General features: G+C 45.8%; 1 long non-coding RNA gene across 3 annotated transcripts in view; it reads right to left on the bottom strand.

The window, feature by feature from the left end:
* LOC128879185 (uncharacterized) overlaps positions 1-13,351 on the bottom strand; it is a 190,937-nt gene that overhangs the window by 23,824 nt on the left and 153,762 nt on the right. Inside the window, exon 4 of one of the 3 annotated variants that reach the window (XR_008457580.1) lies at positions 12,100-12,251. The exons of the other annotated variants lie outside the window; for them this stretch is intronic. This is a non-coding gene — a long non-coding RNA (uncharacterized LOC128879185). Of the gene's footprint in view, positions 1-12,099; positions 12,252-13,351 lie in introns of those variants that run through there. 3 annotated transcript variants of the gene reach the window in all.

A 13,351-nucleotide genomic window follows, 5' to 3' on the forward strand; every position in this document is an offset into this window, starting at 1 on the left:
CTTACGGAGACGTGTAAACATGGCCTGAATGAAATTTGGACAGAACTAATAGAACTTTATCGTGCGTTACGCGAACTGGGAACTATACCCTATTTGAATTTTCCATTCCAGAAACTTCGCGTCATTTGGAGTTTGCACATTCTGGCTTTCGTTAACAGTTACACTAAAATTATTATCGAACCATTGTACCCGTTAATTACTCCGTTATAGTCGCGGATAATACTTTCGTTCGACTCATTAAACGGGCACGTATCGTGCTACTCTTCTTACAGCGCGTACAAAATATATTAAAAACAGATTTTTAATCTCCTTACGTAACATTTAGGAATTACTTGCCAAATTCGCGAAGGTAATCACTCCTCGGCGTAGTTTAATATTCGAAGCTCACATAGGAAACGGCGCGAAAAAAAAAAATGGAAATAATTTGCAAACTTTATTAATTTTATTCCACAGCGAAAAATAAAATTCGTCGGAGTCTCGTCGGGAGTTAACAGTAATTAAATCCCCAGCCGGATTCCAACGTTTTTACATTAATATACGAGCGGTCAAAGGAACAGCGCGAAGTGGTCCTCGTTCCATTTCTTGTTTTCGCGCAATCGCTGCAAATTATTACCAGTACGTGTGCCGGGGCGTTGCGAGGCGGGAAATTTTCGGCCCGCTTGGCGCAAAATAACCGCGAACGTTCAACCGTGAACTCGGCAAACAAGGGACGCGCGAAAGCCGCGCTTGGCGGCGTGCTTAAATAAGCCGGGGCTTGAAAATTCCGGCAACGTGAACGCGAAATTTTCGCGACGCGAGTCGAATCGTGCTGCCGGTTAAAGCAATCCTCGCGCGGAAAAGTAAAGTCGTGCGGCGAAAAAAAAAATGGGTAAAGCGAGGAAAACCGAAAAATGCGGAGAAGACGGACCGAAGTCAAACGGCGGGCAGCATTAGTAGAATTAGGCACATCGGGAAAGTCATTTGTGGGGTTGGGTCTAGTCAGCGGCGTGAACAAATGGGTATTTTAAATAATTTTATTCTTTTACAGTACTTTAATGTATTTTATAAAACAAATAATACTAGGTTATTGCACCATAGTTTAAGAAAATGCAAAAAAAAAATTCATTAACCGAAACCTAAACCCATGTTTAAGTCTCTTGCGATGTCAAGACTATTAATTTTAGAAAATCCGCAAATATTTCTGAATAACGGGAAAAGTTCATGGTGGAATAGAGTCGCAGCTGGTTGTTCGCATAAAAACACATGGAAAATGTGGTATACAGTTTATTCATGGGAGGCCTCTTTGTCAGGGAAATATCAATTTTTGAAATACGCGGTGCCATTGTGCACGATTTAGGTAACCCGTCCGACCAATGTTCGATATTTCTACTTGTATTGATGTTTGCCACTATTCACGCTGGTGTAGTATCTGTTTTAAGTACATAGTTCTAACCAGTTCGAAGATAGTAATATAGATAATACCGTGCCGCTGCCAGTGTTTACAAACTTCAGTGCAAGTAGAATTAGCAAGTATTGGTCAGACACGTTAGCCCAGCCATGCTCGGGGAGGGTTCCACGTTTTAGGGCGAGCAAAAAATCGATTTCTCGCTCTTTCTTGCAGCGTGCGATCTTAGTTGTCGTTAAACTATCGCGTCATCGTCGTGCCTGACCCAGAAAACGTATTTCCGTACGTTCTGAAAACATTTTGGCCACTTCGGCGAGGCACTTAACAAGCTCCTCCGATTTGATCCACGGGTGTGAAACAACTCAGTGAACAGGATAATCGGAAAATCTAATCCGAACACCACAGTATGGAGAACACGTCAGGTTCAGTTGATCAGATTACCCAGCCGCTGAAATATTTCCGAATCCGCTTTAATCGAGCCTGCAGCTGCGGCAATCAATCAAATGGTGGATCAATATTGACATCGTTCCCTCCCTCCGCCGTCGAGAAGAAAATGCACCGGAAAAGAAAACGAAGAATAGGAAAGCTTTCTCATTTTCGGCGAACAAAATCCGTTAGATACACTCTTTTTCGAAAACGTTCAGGCATGGGGGAGAGCGCGCCTGACTTCCCCGCGAATTAAGCACCAAAGTCGATTGAGAATCAATCGCAAATCATTTTTACAATTTCCAGAACTTTACAAACGTTCGTCGAAGGAAAAATTACTGCCTCGTTGGAGCTTAACTCTACCGTGACATATGCAAAGCTATTCTTTCGAGGAAAATTTATATTCGATTAACCTCACGCTGAATCTGTGCCCGGAAACAACACAGGAGGATAGAATGTAAACAATTGCAAATACTACATTTTTACGCGAGAGTCGTGTGGAACATATTTTACATCTCGCGGCTTTCGTAATCGCATAATTTTATTACCGATATTGTTTGCGGGAACCAGACACAGACGCTGGCCATTCTTTATGGCGTTTGGGAATAAATCTTGCGCGTTTCTCGGATTATTCGGACGTTTTATTCGCGTTTTTGGCTTACGCGAAACAACGCGGCTACTCGGCTGATCTCGATAAGCCAGTGACGGCAGGGATCGGTTGAGGCACGATTCCTTTGAGAGCATTTCTGCTAAAAATGCATTTCCTGATTCTTTAAGCGAAGTCGTCTGCTGAAATATGCACGGTAAGACCTCGAGTATTCTACATGCCTTACTGCCAGGATCTAATAGATTACCAGCAGAATGAACTGCCTTACCCGCAGAGTGTTCTACATTACCGAATCTTGCCGACCGAGTGTTCTACATTACCGACAAGACAGTCTCTCTTACCTGTTGACGTACCAAAGTTACATTTTTCAATATCTGAAGACATCAAGACATTGCGGATCCAGCTTCTTCAGACTCGGAGTTAAAACGAGCCACTTGCGACAGACGAGTTAAAGGAGATGGAGCACGAACGGAAGAAACAGAAAAGTTAGCCCATAAGAAATTCCACGAGGACATCACCAGACCGTCTCGACTTAGGGAGGGATAGTTCCGCCATCCTCTTACTGTTTATATTTAATGCCGCCTATCTTCGAGCCGGATGTGCCGCGCCCTTGTTGCCTTCCTCACCCCACGTTTCTCGCGTTCTCCCCTTTTCGACGATCTGATCCGTGAAAACCATATCGACTCTCTCGATCTTCGCCGCCTGGGGATTAATTTCTGCCCACCCTTCTACGTGCCGTACTTAATTTGCCGTGAATCGGCTCGGGGATCCACTCACCCCTACGCTTTCAGAAGTCAACGAGTCATGATCGCAAAAGAGCATTCGATCACCGTTCATCCCTCCCATTGTACATAGGTCTTCCATTTTTTCCAAACAATTTTCTTCGTTTCGCTCTGTCTCCCCTTTCTGCTCTTGTTACAATTGCGCTTTATCGGCCAATTTCCTTCCACTATATCTGCTTCATTATTCGGATTCTCTCACCGCGCATCAGACAGATGTAACAGTCAATAATATACTCCGTTGCATGAATTTAACGAGCAACTAAATATTACATCGAGTTGCCCTCGCATTGTACACGCATATTATTGACGTTTGTTACCATTTCTTCGCGGCCATACTTTTTTTCTTAGGCGAAAAAGCCGTAGAAGTTTCCATTATGTTCCAGGAATATCGCGCATTGTTGCTCGTCTCTCGCAATTTATACGCGGTTTCCAGCGGCGCAATATCGAGAGCGTTTCACCCCCTCGTAACTCCGTCGTACCCTTCTTTTTCATAAACCGTCACAAAGCTCCGTTATAATCATTGTCCACCTTCGACGTGGATTTTTCAATTTATTTATTTTTTTTTTTCGATGGCAACAGAACCTCTCCGGTTCGCCGGCGGTGACAGATTCGGACGGGAACGGCTGCGAGCATCGATGCAAAGGGTATTGAATTTTTCACAGGATTGTTAACTATTCAGAGAAGTTTTCGCGACACAAAGGCAACGACCGATGGTCCACGAGGAAAATGAATTCCTCGGCGTGCCTTGTTTCGCAAGTTCTCCGCGGAAATGTCTCCGTTCCTCCCTGGAAACTCGATCACCCTTCGAGACGAGGATCTTTGGAGACGGAGTCGTTGACTTCGAGGACGCGTCAGCATCTCGTCTCCTCCTTGTTTCGGGGGAATTGCCCCGCGAAGAAGGATTTCAGCGGTCGTTCCGGTTTTATCGAAGCCACGAAGAATATGACGGCGGAAAGTTTTGTTTCGCGGATTCGACGAGCCACGTTTCTCACTTCGATGGTTAATTCTTCGTTTCTCGACGAAATTGCTAAGATGTCAGCATCTTATTTCGTTCTGGCACGAAACACAACACGTCCCAGGATTACCGAGGGGTGAAATGCGCGTGCCTGACAGTCCCGGGAGCTAGCGCAGTCGTCTATTTTTACATCACTGTGACGGTACTCGGTGGAAATAACTGGTACATCCCTGTTACAACAGTTTACTGATTCTGTTTTTGCCGGTAGTTCACAGTGAGATAACTGGACAGTTGATCATTCGAAAAGAACAGTGATAGATACAAATACAAACGGAGTGCTTATTTTTCCACGTACTTTTCTTCAACGGAAATACATTTTATTAATCGGATAGAAAGCTTTCTAATATATAAATAGAAAAATAAGCCACTCCATTTGTATTTGTATCCATGAATGATGACCCTGGTATACACCTCACCGAGCGTTGTATAATATGTAAACTGACGAATGATCGCTGCCAAGGCAATTCCTTTTTACTGTCGCGGCTCTTGGAAGACGTCGAGTTTAAAGCTGGTGTCTTATAAGCCAAGACTATCCAGTGAAAAATGTTGGCACCGATTAAAATACGCGTCTCGGATGCTCGGAACGCCTGAATATTTCAATCGAACGAACCCCCGTAGCTCCGTTTTGTCCTCGCAGAGATAGCGCAGCGTCTCATCTCCAGCGAGCCGTTGAAATATTTAGCGCGCCGAGCTACGCAGCTCCGAATTGTTTTCCTATTGTTCCATATTAAACGAGGTTGTTTCGCCTCGGACTTCCCTACGAAGTGAGGCGAAAACTGGGTAACCGGATTCGCAAAGCATAATTTTCCAGCTGTGTTTCAATTGTGCGGATGCAATTTACACCGAATTCGGCCTGAAATCCCAAGACTTCCAGGTCGAATGAGGTTGTTGAGTTAATAATAGGAAAGTTAGTAACAGCAGCAGCTATAGTAAGGGCGTTCCTACCGGAAACAAAGATCAATCAAACGCTGTATTTCGTATGAACTCGCTTACGCACTTTTCCACGACGCGCATAACTCGTGTTTTTCACGTTTGGCGCTGATTTCGCGAGGCGCAAACGTTGTCGTGGGAGAAGAGGTTATTTAAGAGTTTATTTCGTAGATATGTCTCTGGAACATTTCGTTCAGCGTCTGTCATTCGTCTTGCTACGCCTCGCGAGGTATTAAACCGGTTTCATAAATTATCATCGACGTCGCTCGGGGCACAATTTACCCTCGATCCACAGAGGAACGCTCTAAGTGATTGAAGCACGCGACGCGAACGTTTCTCTTCCCTTCAAGTATCGATGCTCGCTAGGGAGGAATTGATAAAAATCGGGTTGGAACCTTTTCGATGGTTCGCGATGTTTGCGATATCCTTCCATTTCGCGAAATGCTCGTTCTATACACCGTTCCACGACGGATGATTCTCTTTAATTCTGCGCGTTGAAATTTTCCAGGTTATCGGGTATTTTGCTCGAAACTATGACGTAACACAGATGACCTACATCGGCGTCAATGATCCTGTGAACAGTGTGGATCGTCGGAGCCGTAGTCGCAATTTCGTAGTCATTAGGCTTTCTATTAGCGGCGGTAGGTGATATTCTCATACTTTTTTTCGTTGCGCAACGGTTGAACGGTGTAAATCCAGTGTATTGCAAGGATAATGGAAGATCAACCCAGGATTAAAAAGAACGTGGTACCATAAGTAAAGGGGATGTAGACAGTGTCGAGTAATTATTGCGCCGCTGTGAGCCCAGAAGGTTGATTAAAATGTCTGACCCAATTCGCGTCGCAATTCCTTCTAAGACCGATCTTTCTTCCTGCACTCTGCTTCCTAAGAGCAAGGCTTTATTAACATCGTGTTCTACATTATCAGAACTGGTCTACCGACGGGGTGTTCTACATCGCCGACTCTTACCGACGGGGTGTTCTACATTGCCGACTCCTACCGACAGGGGTTCCACATTCTCGACTCTTACCTACGCGGTATCCTGCATCACCAACGTAGCACTCTACTGTATCATCTGAACGAACAGGACAGATACTTTAGCTAGAAAGACGATTCCCAAGGCAAGGGTAGCATCGTGTACAAGGGAAATGTGTTCACTATGAATTAGTTCGTGCTTAGTCCTAGATCTCAACGTTTAACATAATACTCGTTTCAAAGTGGACAATCTCTGCAGGGACAGTAAGTGGGCTCTAGTTGGCCATGTTTATGGCTGAATCGCAGCACCGCAGAAGGCGGTACGGCTACAGTGATAAACTGAATTAGGAACGGAGACGGAACAGATAATTTTCTGGCGGAAGCAGCCTCTAACGAACCGTTTTAGAAAACAGCCGACACTCCCCAGCGATGGTCAACCCGCCAACTTGTACGTCCTCTATCGCAGCCTCTTCTGCGTTCTAATTCAGCCTCTCTTTTTGCCTCTTTGGATGCATTACGCTGTTTGGCTTCTTCGCTGGTCTCGTCTGGCATCCAGCCTCCGTGTATCTGCAGAATTTACCGAGGAGTAGCCGGTTTGCACGGAGAGCAGAATAAAGTCACCGGCGCAGCTCCTCCTCGGCCATCCCCCCTTTTCCGCTATTTAACCCTTCGCTGCGAGAGTTTACCTCGGGGTCATAAGCATTTACTGCGCTCCGCCACTTTATACGGAGAGGGAAGGGTTTTCAAGGAGGACTCGCGCGCAAAATACGGTAAATGGAACACGAGAAAGAATGCACCAGCTCTGATTCCGCGCGCGAAACGCCATCCCTCGTTCCGCAAATAAGTCTCCTTTGCATAATTAAGGTGAACGACGTTCCCGCCGAATCATCTAATCTCCCCGCTTATCCGCGGCCAGAATAAGGAGGATGATTGGACCGGTGGGCCCTGACTGTCTTGCACTTGCGACGAAGCTTCATCTTTTTCCATTCTTTATTCATTCTTGGAAGCTGGGCTTCTCGGCGTTCACGAGTGGGGAAGGCAAAGGACGCTTGTCAGTCTTTGAGAAACTTCATCTATACGTTAGCCCCAATAAGCAGACATTTAAGCAACACTCCTGTTCCTTATTCGATTCATCGTGCCGCATTTGTCGGGAGAGTTGGCTTCTTCTTGCGCATAGTGTGAAATCTGGTCTAGCTCGTGAATTGGTCTGTCGACGCGGGCTTCCAATACTCGGTTCCCAGTCACTCGATGAATATCCGAAACACTAAAGCACTTCAATCAGTTAGCGAGCAATTAGTCTAAGTTACATAGTCGTACGATTCGCATAATTGTTATCGCTTCTCTTGTCACTCCGTTAAGTACATACTCACGAATCGTTCACGAGTTTCCCAATTACTTCGGGTAGTCCAGGGAACCGTTCAGACAACATAATTCCGGACGACGTTACAGTTCGTCCATCCTGTATAGGGTGTTCAAGAAAACGGTATCCACGTCGCACGACTGTCAGTTGGGACAAGACGTACAGGAACAAAGAATTTCTCCGAAAAACACGAGGGATCGCTAGTATCGTGCGCGAGTAACCCCGCGCGACGATAAATCTCGGCGATCGAGTTGAATTTTTTCCCGCCTCACCCTCTCCTGCGGTGTAAACAATGAACTTACAGAGAGTCCTCCGCGGTGTATCTTTTTCAGGGCACTTGGGGGACCGGATTCAACCTCGGGGCGGCCCGTGAAACGTCGTGCATTTGCATCGAAATTGTGCCGCGGAATCGACCCTGGTACCCGAAATACCGCCGAGACACGAATATTCAGCGATGATATTTACACCTGGTAATATATTTTCACGTCGTTGCGACGATTCGATTCCGCGCGAGGGAGGGTCGGCGGGAGGATCATCCGCCACGCGCATCGTGCGAGTATTATTAATTTCCCCTCGAGGAACGTTTTCTTCGCGAAACGTGTCACCCTGTTCGACGTTCGGAGCGACGAGGACCAGTCAGCCATACGGGATACAAGAAATTTGCATCGATATTGGGCGACGGACCAGAGCTTCTTGTCGAAACACGAGCTACACAGACCGGTTTAGAAAACAAGTACGGTAGTGTCTCGGATATTGATAAAATTTGTCGCTCGGTTTCGCGATCGAAAGCCATCCTCGCCGCTGTTATGTTTTTTTTTTAGGTCGCGCCGGACGGCAGCTGTGGAAACGAAAGCCAGCTGGCCGAACTTCCCACTGTATGCCAGCCATTCATTGTTCTGTGCACACGAGTCGAGAATATTCCTAACGAGCGAGGGGACGGGGGGAGTTTGGTACAACTGACCGCCCAAAGTTTTTCATATTGGCGAGTGTACGTCGGAAACGTAGACGTGTATCCTCTGGTTAGGAAAGTGTAGGGTCCTCTATATAGAGAATTTTTGTTTTCTAAAACCATGTCATGTATTAAACTGAAATTCTAGGTGCTCTTCAATATAGACATGAAGATATTGCAGGAATATTTTTATGGTCCACAAACGAGTCCAAGGCGATCGGGCTTCGTTCAGTAATTCCAGAGACTACCCTTCGGCTAAGGCACAAAGAGTACAGCAACGAATTCAGGGTTACCTACCGTCTTGTATCCTTTTTATCACCTGCTCGTCGAAAAAGCCGTAGGTGGACATGTTTTTGGGGATAAATAAGCGTGATCGGGCCACAGTACTAGTTTACTACTCGTTCAAAAGCTCGCGAGGCGTGTAAGGCGAGCGTGGGCGAAGATTCCATACGAAACGAACGAACCGTGGGTGCAACTTTATTCCCGAGTCCGGGAAATTCGTTTCCTCTAGCAGCGGCAAGATCGTAAACACCGGAGGAGGGCAACTTCCAAAAGAATTTGCTGGCGTATCAATCGGGGCGAGGTTCGAGAGAGCTTTGTGAAAAGGATCTGGATGCGGGTGTAAAAGTGACGTTGATAGTCGCTGTCAGGGTGACGACAGGGTTGATTGGAGTGCAGCCGCGGAGAGGGGGCAGAGTCCAGGAAAGGGTGGGAGGGGGGAGTCGTTGAATATTTAAACCGGGAAGGAAAGGTCTCTCTAAAACGCGTATTTTATGAATGATTGAACGATTCTCCGAGGGGTCGCGAAGAAAGAGGGCAAAGGCGACGGACGAGGCGACGTAAGGGATTCCAAGAGGCGGCTGTAGCCGAGTTTTGCAGCTACAGTTGCGCTCTTCAACATTTAGCCGCGCTTGTTTGTATTCAGAAACGCAAATTAAGATCAGGCACTTGCATAGTTCCATTAGGTTGGGTATTAAATGGAGTTATGGTGTTTCATTCGAATCGCGTTTAACAAACGGATCGATGTATCCGGGGCGGGCGCGGTAACGGGAGGAAAAACGATGGGCACAGAAATTCTCTGGCGCGCAATTAGGCGGCTCGGTTGCGATCGTTTCCGAGCGATATGCAATCTGCAAAGGAGCCGAGAAGGGAGCGAAGCGTCTCGAGTGCCGAGGATTGATTATCGTGGGGGGATGAGGTGACCGAAGGATACACCCAGGGATCGAGTATGGCCTCGCAGGACCCGCAGGAAATTGCTATGCGGGTGGTGACTTCCGGGTGATTGGCAGTAGCTACCGACGGCATTTGTAATCGCTCCTCGCGCTACAACGTTACTCCGTCCCCCTCTCCGTTTCATTTATATTTTTCATTCTTCCCCCACCACCACTCGTTGCTCGTCGGAAAACGAGTACAATAATGTCTTGTCTTAAAAGTTCGGGACTGACCTTGTGCGACTAACGAGACATTACTGTAATGTTTATTTGCAGATGACTCGTCGTTTTCTAAGCGTGACCCAATTCTGTGAGAGGATCAAACCGATTGAATCGATTTGGTTAATAGGAGCACCGTCTTGGGGAAAAATAGTTTCGAGCTTCCCTGGTTTCGCGTTAAGTATGTTCCCGTATCGAACAACTCTCGAAATAATTGAAAGCGTTGATGTAACCGTTCCCAAAAAAGAAGGAGTAGCAACCGCGGCACACGGACTTTGAGCGCTAAAACCGCTCTCTCCCCTTCCCCCCTCACCTTGTAAGATTCAGCAATCAACCGAGACAACTTCACGAACTCTCTTTCCTTTTTCAACCCCTGGAGCTACGAGTAGAACGAAATTCTCGTTTCCCTTTCTCGACCAGCTCTCTAGCGTGCAAGGCGTCGTATAAACTCCGCGTTTCCTGTCCCGTTAAAAAAACCCTTAAAACCTTCGTACAGGGTACAGACAAGACGAAAAAAAAAATCTTTCTCTGGATACTCTCAACTCAATCGCCCGCACGACGATGAAAGTTAATGGGTTTTTCCTCGGACGAAAACTATATTTCAGAATTTTTTTTTACAAAAAAACTACACGATGTACGGTACTGAAATTCTGGGAGCTGGTTAATGTAGCTCTGAAGATGATATATGAATTTTGTCATAGTCCATAGTTCGAGCTTGTCTTCTCCTTGAGCTCTTTGACCCTGAACCTATCTCCTCCCTCAATATTACATGCCTCGTGAATTATCAATATGCGAAACACGTGGTGGAGAAGACGATTGCGTTTCATCCAGTAGAAAAATACAAACGGTAGTATAAGAGAATGCGGCGATAAGAAAATGATTTTCTGAGTGTCTTAGAGCAGAAAATTCGTGTAGAGTCCCGTCCAGATTGGTAAACGTGCAAGCGACCCTCGTCAAGGGTTGCCTGGCAGGAACACACGTATGACTTACGTGCTTCTCGTCGTTGCTAACGAGGTCTCGCGGATTATCGCGTGTCTGTTTGCATTATTGCTGCACCACCCCACGGTTAGTCTTGGCGGGTTACGGACCGGAGGCACCACCTCCTGTCACGCCCTTGTCATTAATTTTCATGCCAGGCGGACGATGCGTCGCGTTCGCTAGAATTTACGGGGTAACTCGTCCTCCAGCCGCGGGGATTGGCGGCGGTGGGGTCTACCGCCGTCTCCCCAGGGAATCCTGAAACGATTAATTTTTCAGGGTAACACGTGCGTGATATTTTGGCTTGTACTCGTTGACCCAACTCCGCGATACATGCACGATCCTCGAACGCAGATCAATCCTTAGCGGTGTCGTGAGCTCCCCAGGTGAAACAATTACGCAGCTATTCATAAGTGTTCTCGTACGTGGCCGAACTTCCGAATTAGGCGACCCCGATGAATCAATACACCAAAGACAATTTATTTATCTTGGTCTCAGGAAGACCTAACTTGCTTGGATACTACCAAGAATCATCTAAATAAAAGAAACTGTTGTATTTCGGCGAAAAAACCGTACTCGCCGACCTTATTTTCGGATGAAGCTCTATGCATTTCTTTGATAATAAGAAAAGGAATTTCATATAAATTCTGTTGGATTTCTGCGAAAAAAAGAACGCTAAATTATAATTTGAAAGTTTGATTTTGTCTGGTTCGAGACGTTAATGGTGATCGAAATAGTTACGTTTGGGCCCAAATTTTATGACTGGGTCATGCCTGAACGTTGAAAACTTCATCTATCATCACGCAGAGGAAGAATTCCGGGGAATTCCCAAAAAGGGGGATAATGAAACAACGGTGTGACTCCGTGTATTTTTAATTTTCGTAGAAATCCGACAGTGTACGGACCGCGTCACTCGCATCTTTTCTTGTAAAATGCCTCCATTTCAATCTCATTTTGTTTCTTAAATATATTACACCAAGAAAGACTTAAAACCACCATGTTTTACTTAGCTAAACATTCAACAGATTCATTTTAAGAGAGCGTTCCGGTTTGCGTCGAGACGCTGAACGTCGAACACTCCCTGCAATATTCGTCCAAGGCACTTTAAAAAAAAAATTCCGCCAGGTTAATCTAAATATAAACATTTTACGAGACGTCAACGTGAGTGCTCTCTTATTTATCATCCCCATAAGATGATACATAGCGTCAGCCTGGACTGTCGAATCGCGCACTAAAAATTCTCATAAAACCAACCTCTTAAGAGGAAGCCCTTCGCGCCAGGATCGAGTCTCGAGCACATAACTCCGGCTCAAACTATTTCTCTCATTGAGCTATTATGAAGGCCACCGAACGTGCTCGTAACATCGGTCGAACGTAAACGGACGATGGAAACGATCCTTAACAACTCCTCCTTGCTGTAATAGAAAAGTTCCAAGTGAGTGAATATTGGATTAAATTTCTCGAGTAGTTTTTCACGTTTCCGAAAGATGTAAAAGGTTTCGGGAGCGCCGAGAGGTATCCGAAGGGAAAATGTTGAAAATGAAGCATTGAGAATTCAGAAGAGGTCTTGGAAAATTAATAAACACAGAATTTCCATCCCCTCGATGACTGCAGGTCGCTAGTTATTTTTGTTTAACGAGGACGAAGGAGAACTTGGCAGGAATTACACAGTCGATGGAGGTTTCACGGAGCCACGATGCGTAAAAGTACAACGTCCTAGCAGTGCATAATAGATTAGAGGAAAGCTATGTTAACGTTCCAGAGATATGGTAACGTGTAGACCTTTGGACGTTAGTGGATCCTTAGCCCCGCTTCCTCCTTTTTCCGAGGGCCATTACTTCCATCGACTATAGCTACTTCCACGCGTTTAACACTTTTTTCCGCTTTTTGCGAGGCTTCCTGGCAACCCCGCGGAAGACGCCGAAAGAACTACAGAAGACTCCACTCGTGCGCCCATTAATTTGCGGCCTCCATTTTCGTCCCTTCCTCGCGAGACAAAAGGCGTTTGCTTTAAGCTGCCGCAATTGTTCGTGATCACGCTGGAGGAGTTCGATATCGGCCCGCTCGATACGCGACCTGCAGGCGCAAACAAAGCACGGAAATTACGTCTCGGTTCCCTGCTGCCACCAATCGAAGTCGACGTTTCAAAGACTCGTTTGGAAATTTCGCAATAACGATTCCCGCGCCCTTAAGACTTCCAGTAAGATTAACCCTTTCAGGCCTGGCGTCCACAATTGAGGACACAAAATTGCCGCACACAAAACCGACACTATCGTTTAGGACGAATGTCCTTATTTGCGCACACAAAGAAAGACCAGTTTTTCTCGAGAACTACACTATCAGGATTTAAAAAAATTTTCTTTTCATACTAATTTTAGTCCAAATTGAACCTAAAAATTAAATTACATTCGTACGAGAAAAATAAATAATTCAGATCTGAAAGGGTTAATTGCAAAGTTAAACCCGTCAAATTCAACAAATCGAAAATGTACGAATACACGACTCGTTATTGACT

This window comes from Hylaeus volcanicus, chromosome 7 (genome assembly GCF_026283585.1).
Source record: "Hylaeus volcanicus isolate JK05 chromosome 7, UHH_iyHylVolc1.0_haploid, whole genome shotgun sequence".
Lineage (NCBI taxonomy): Eukaryota > Metazoa > Arthropoda > Insecta > Hymenoptera > Colletidae > Hylaeus > Hylaeus volcanicus.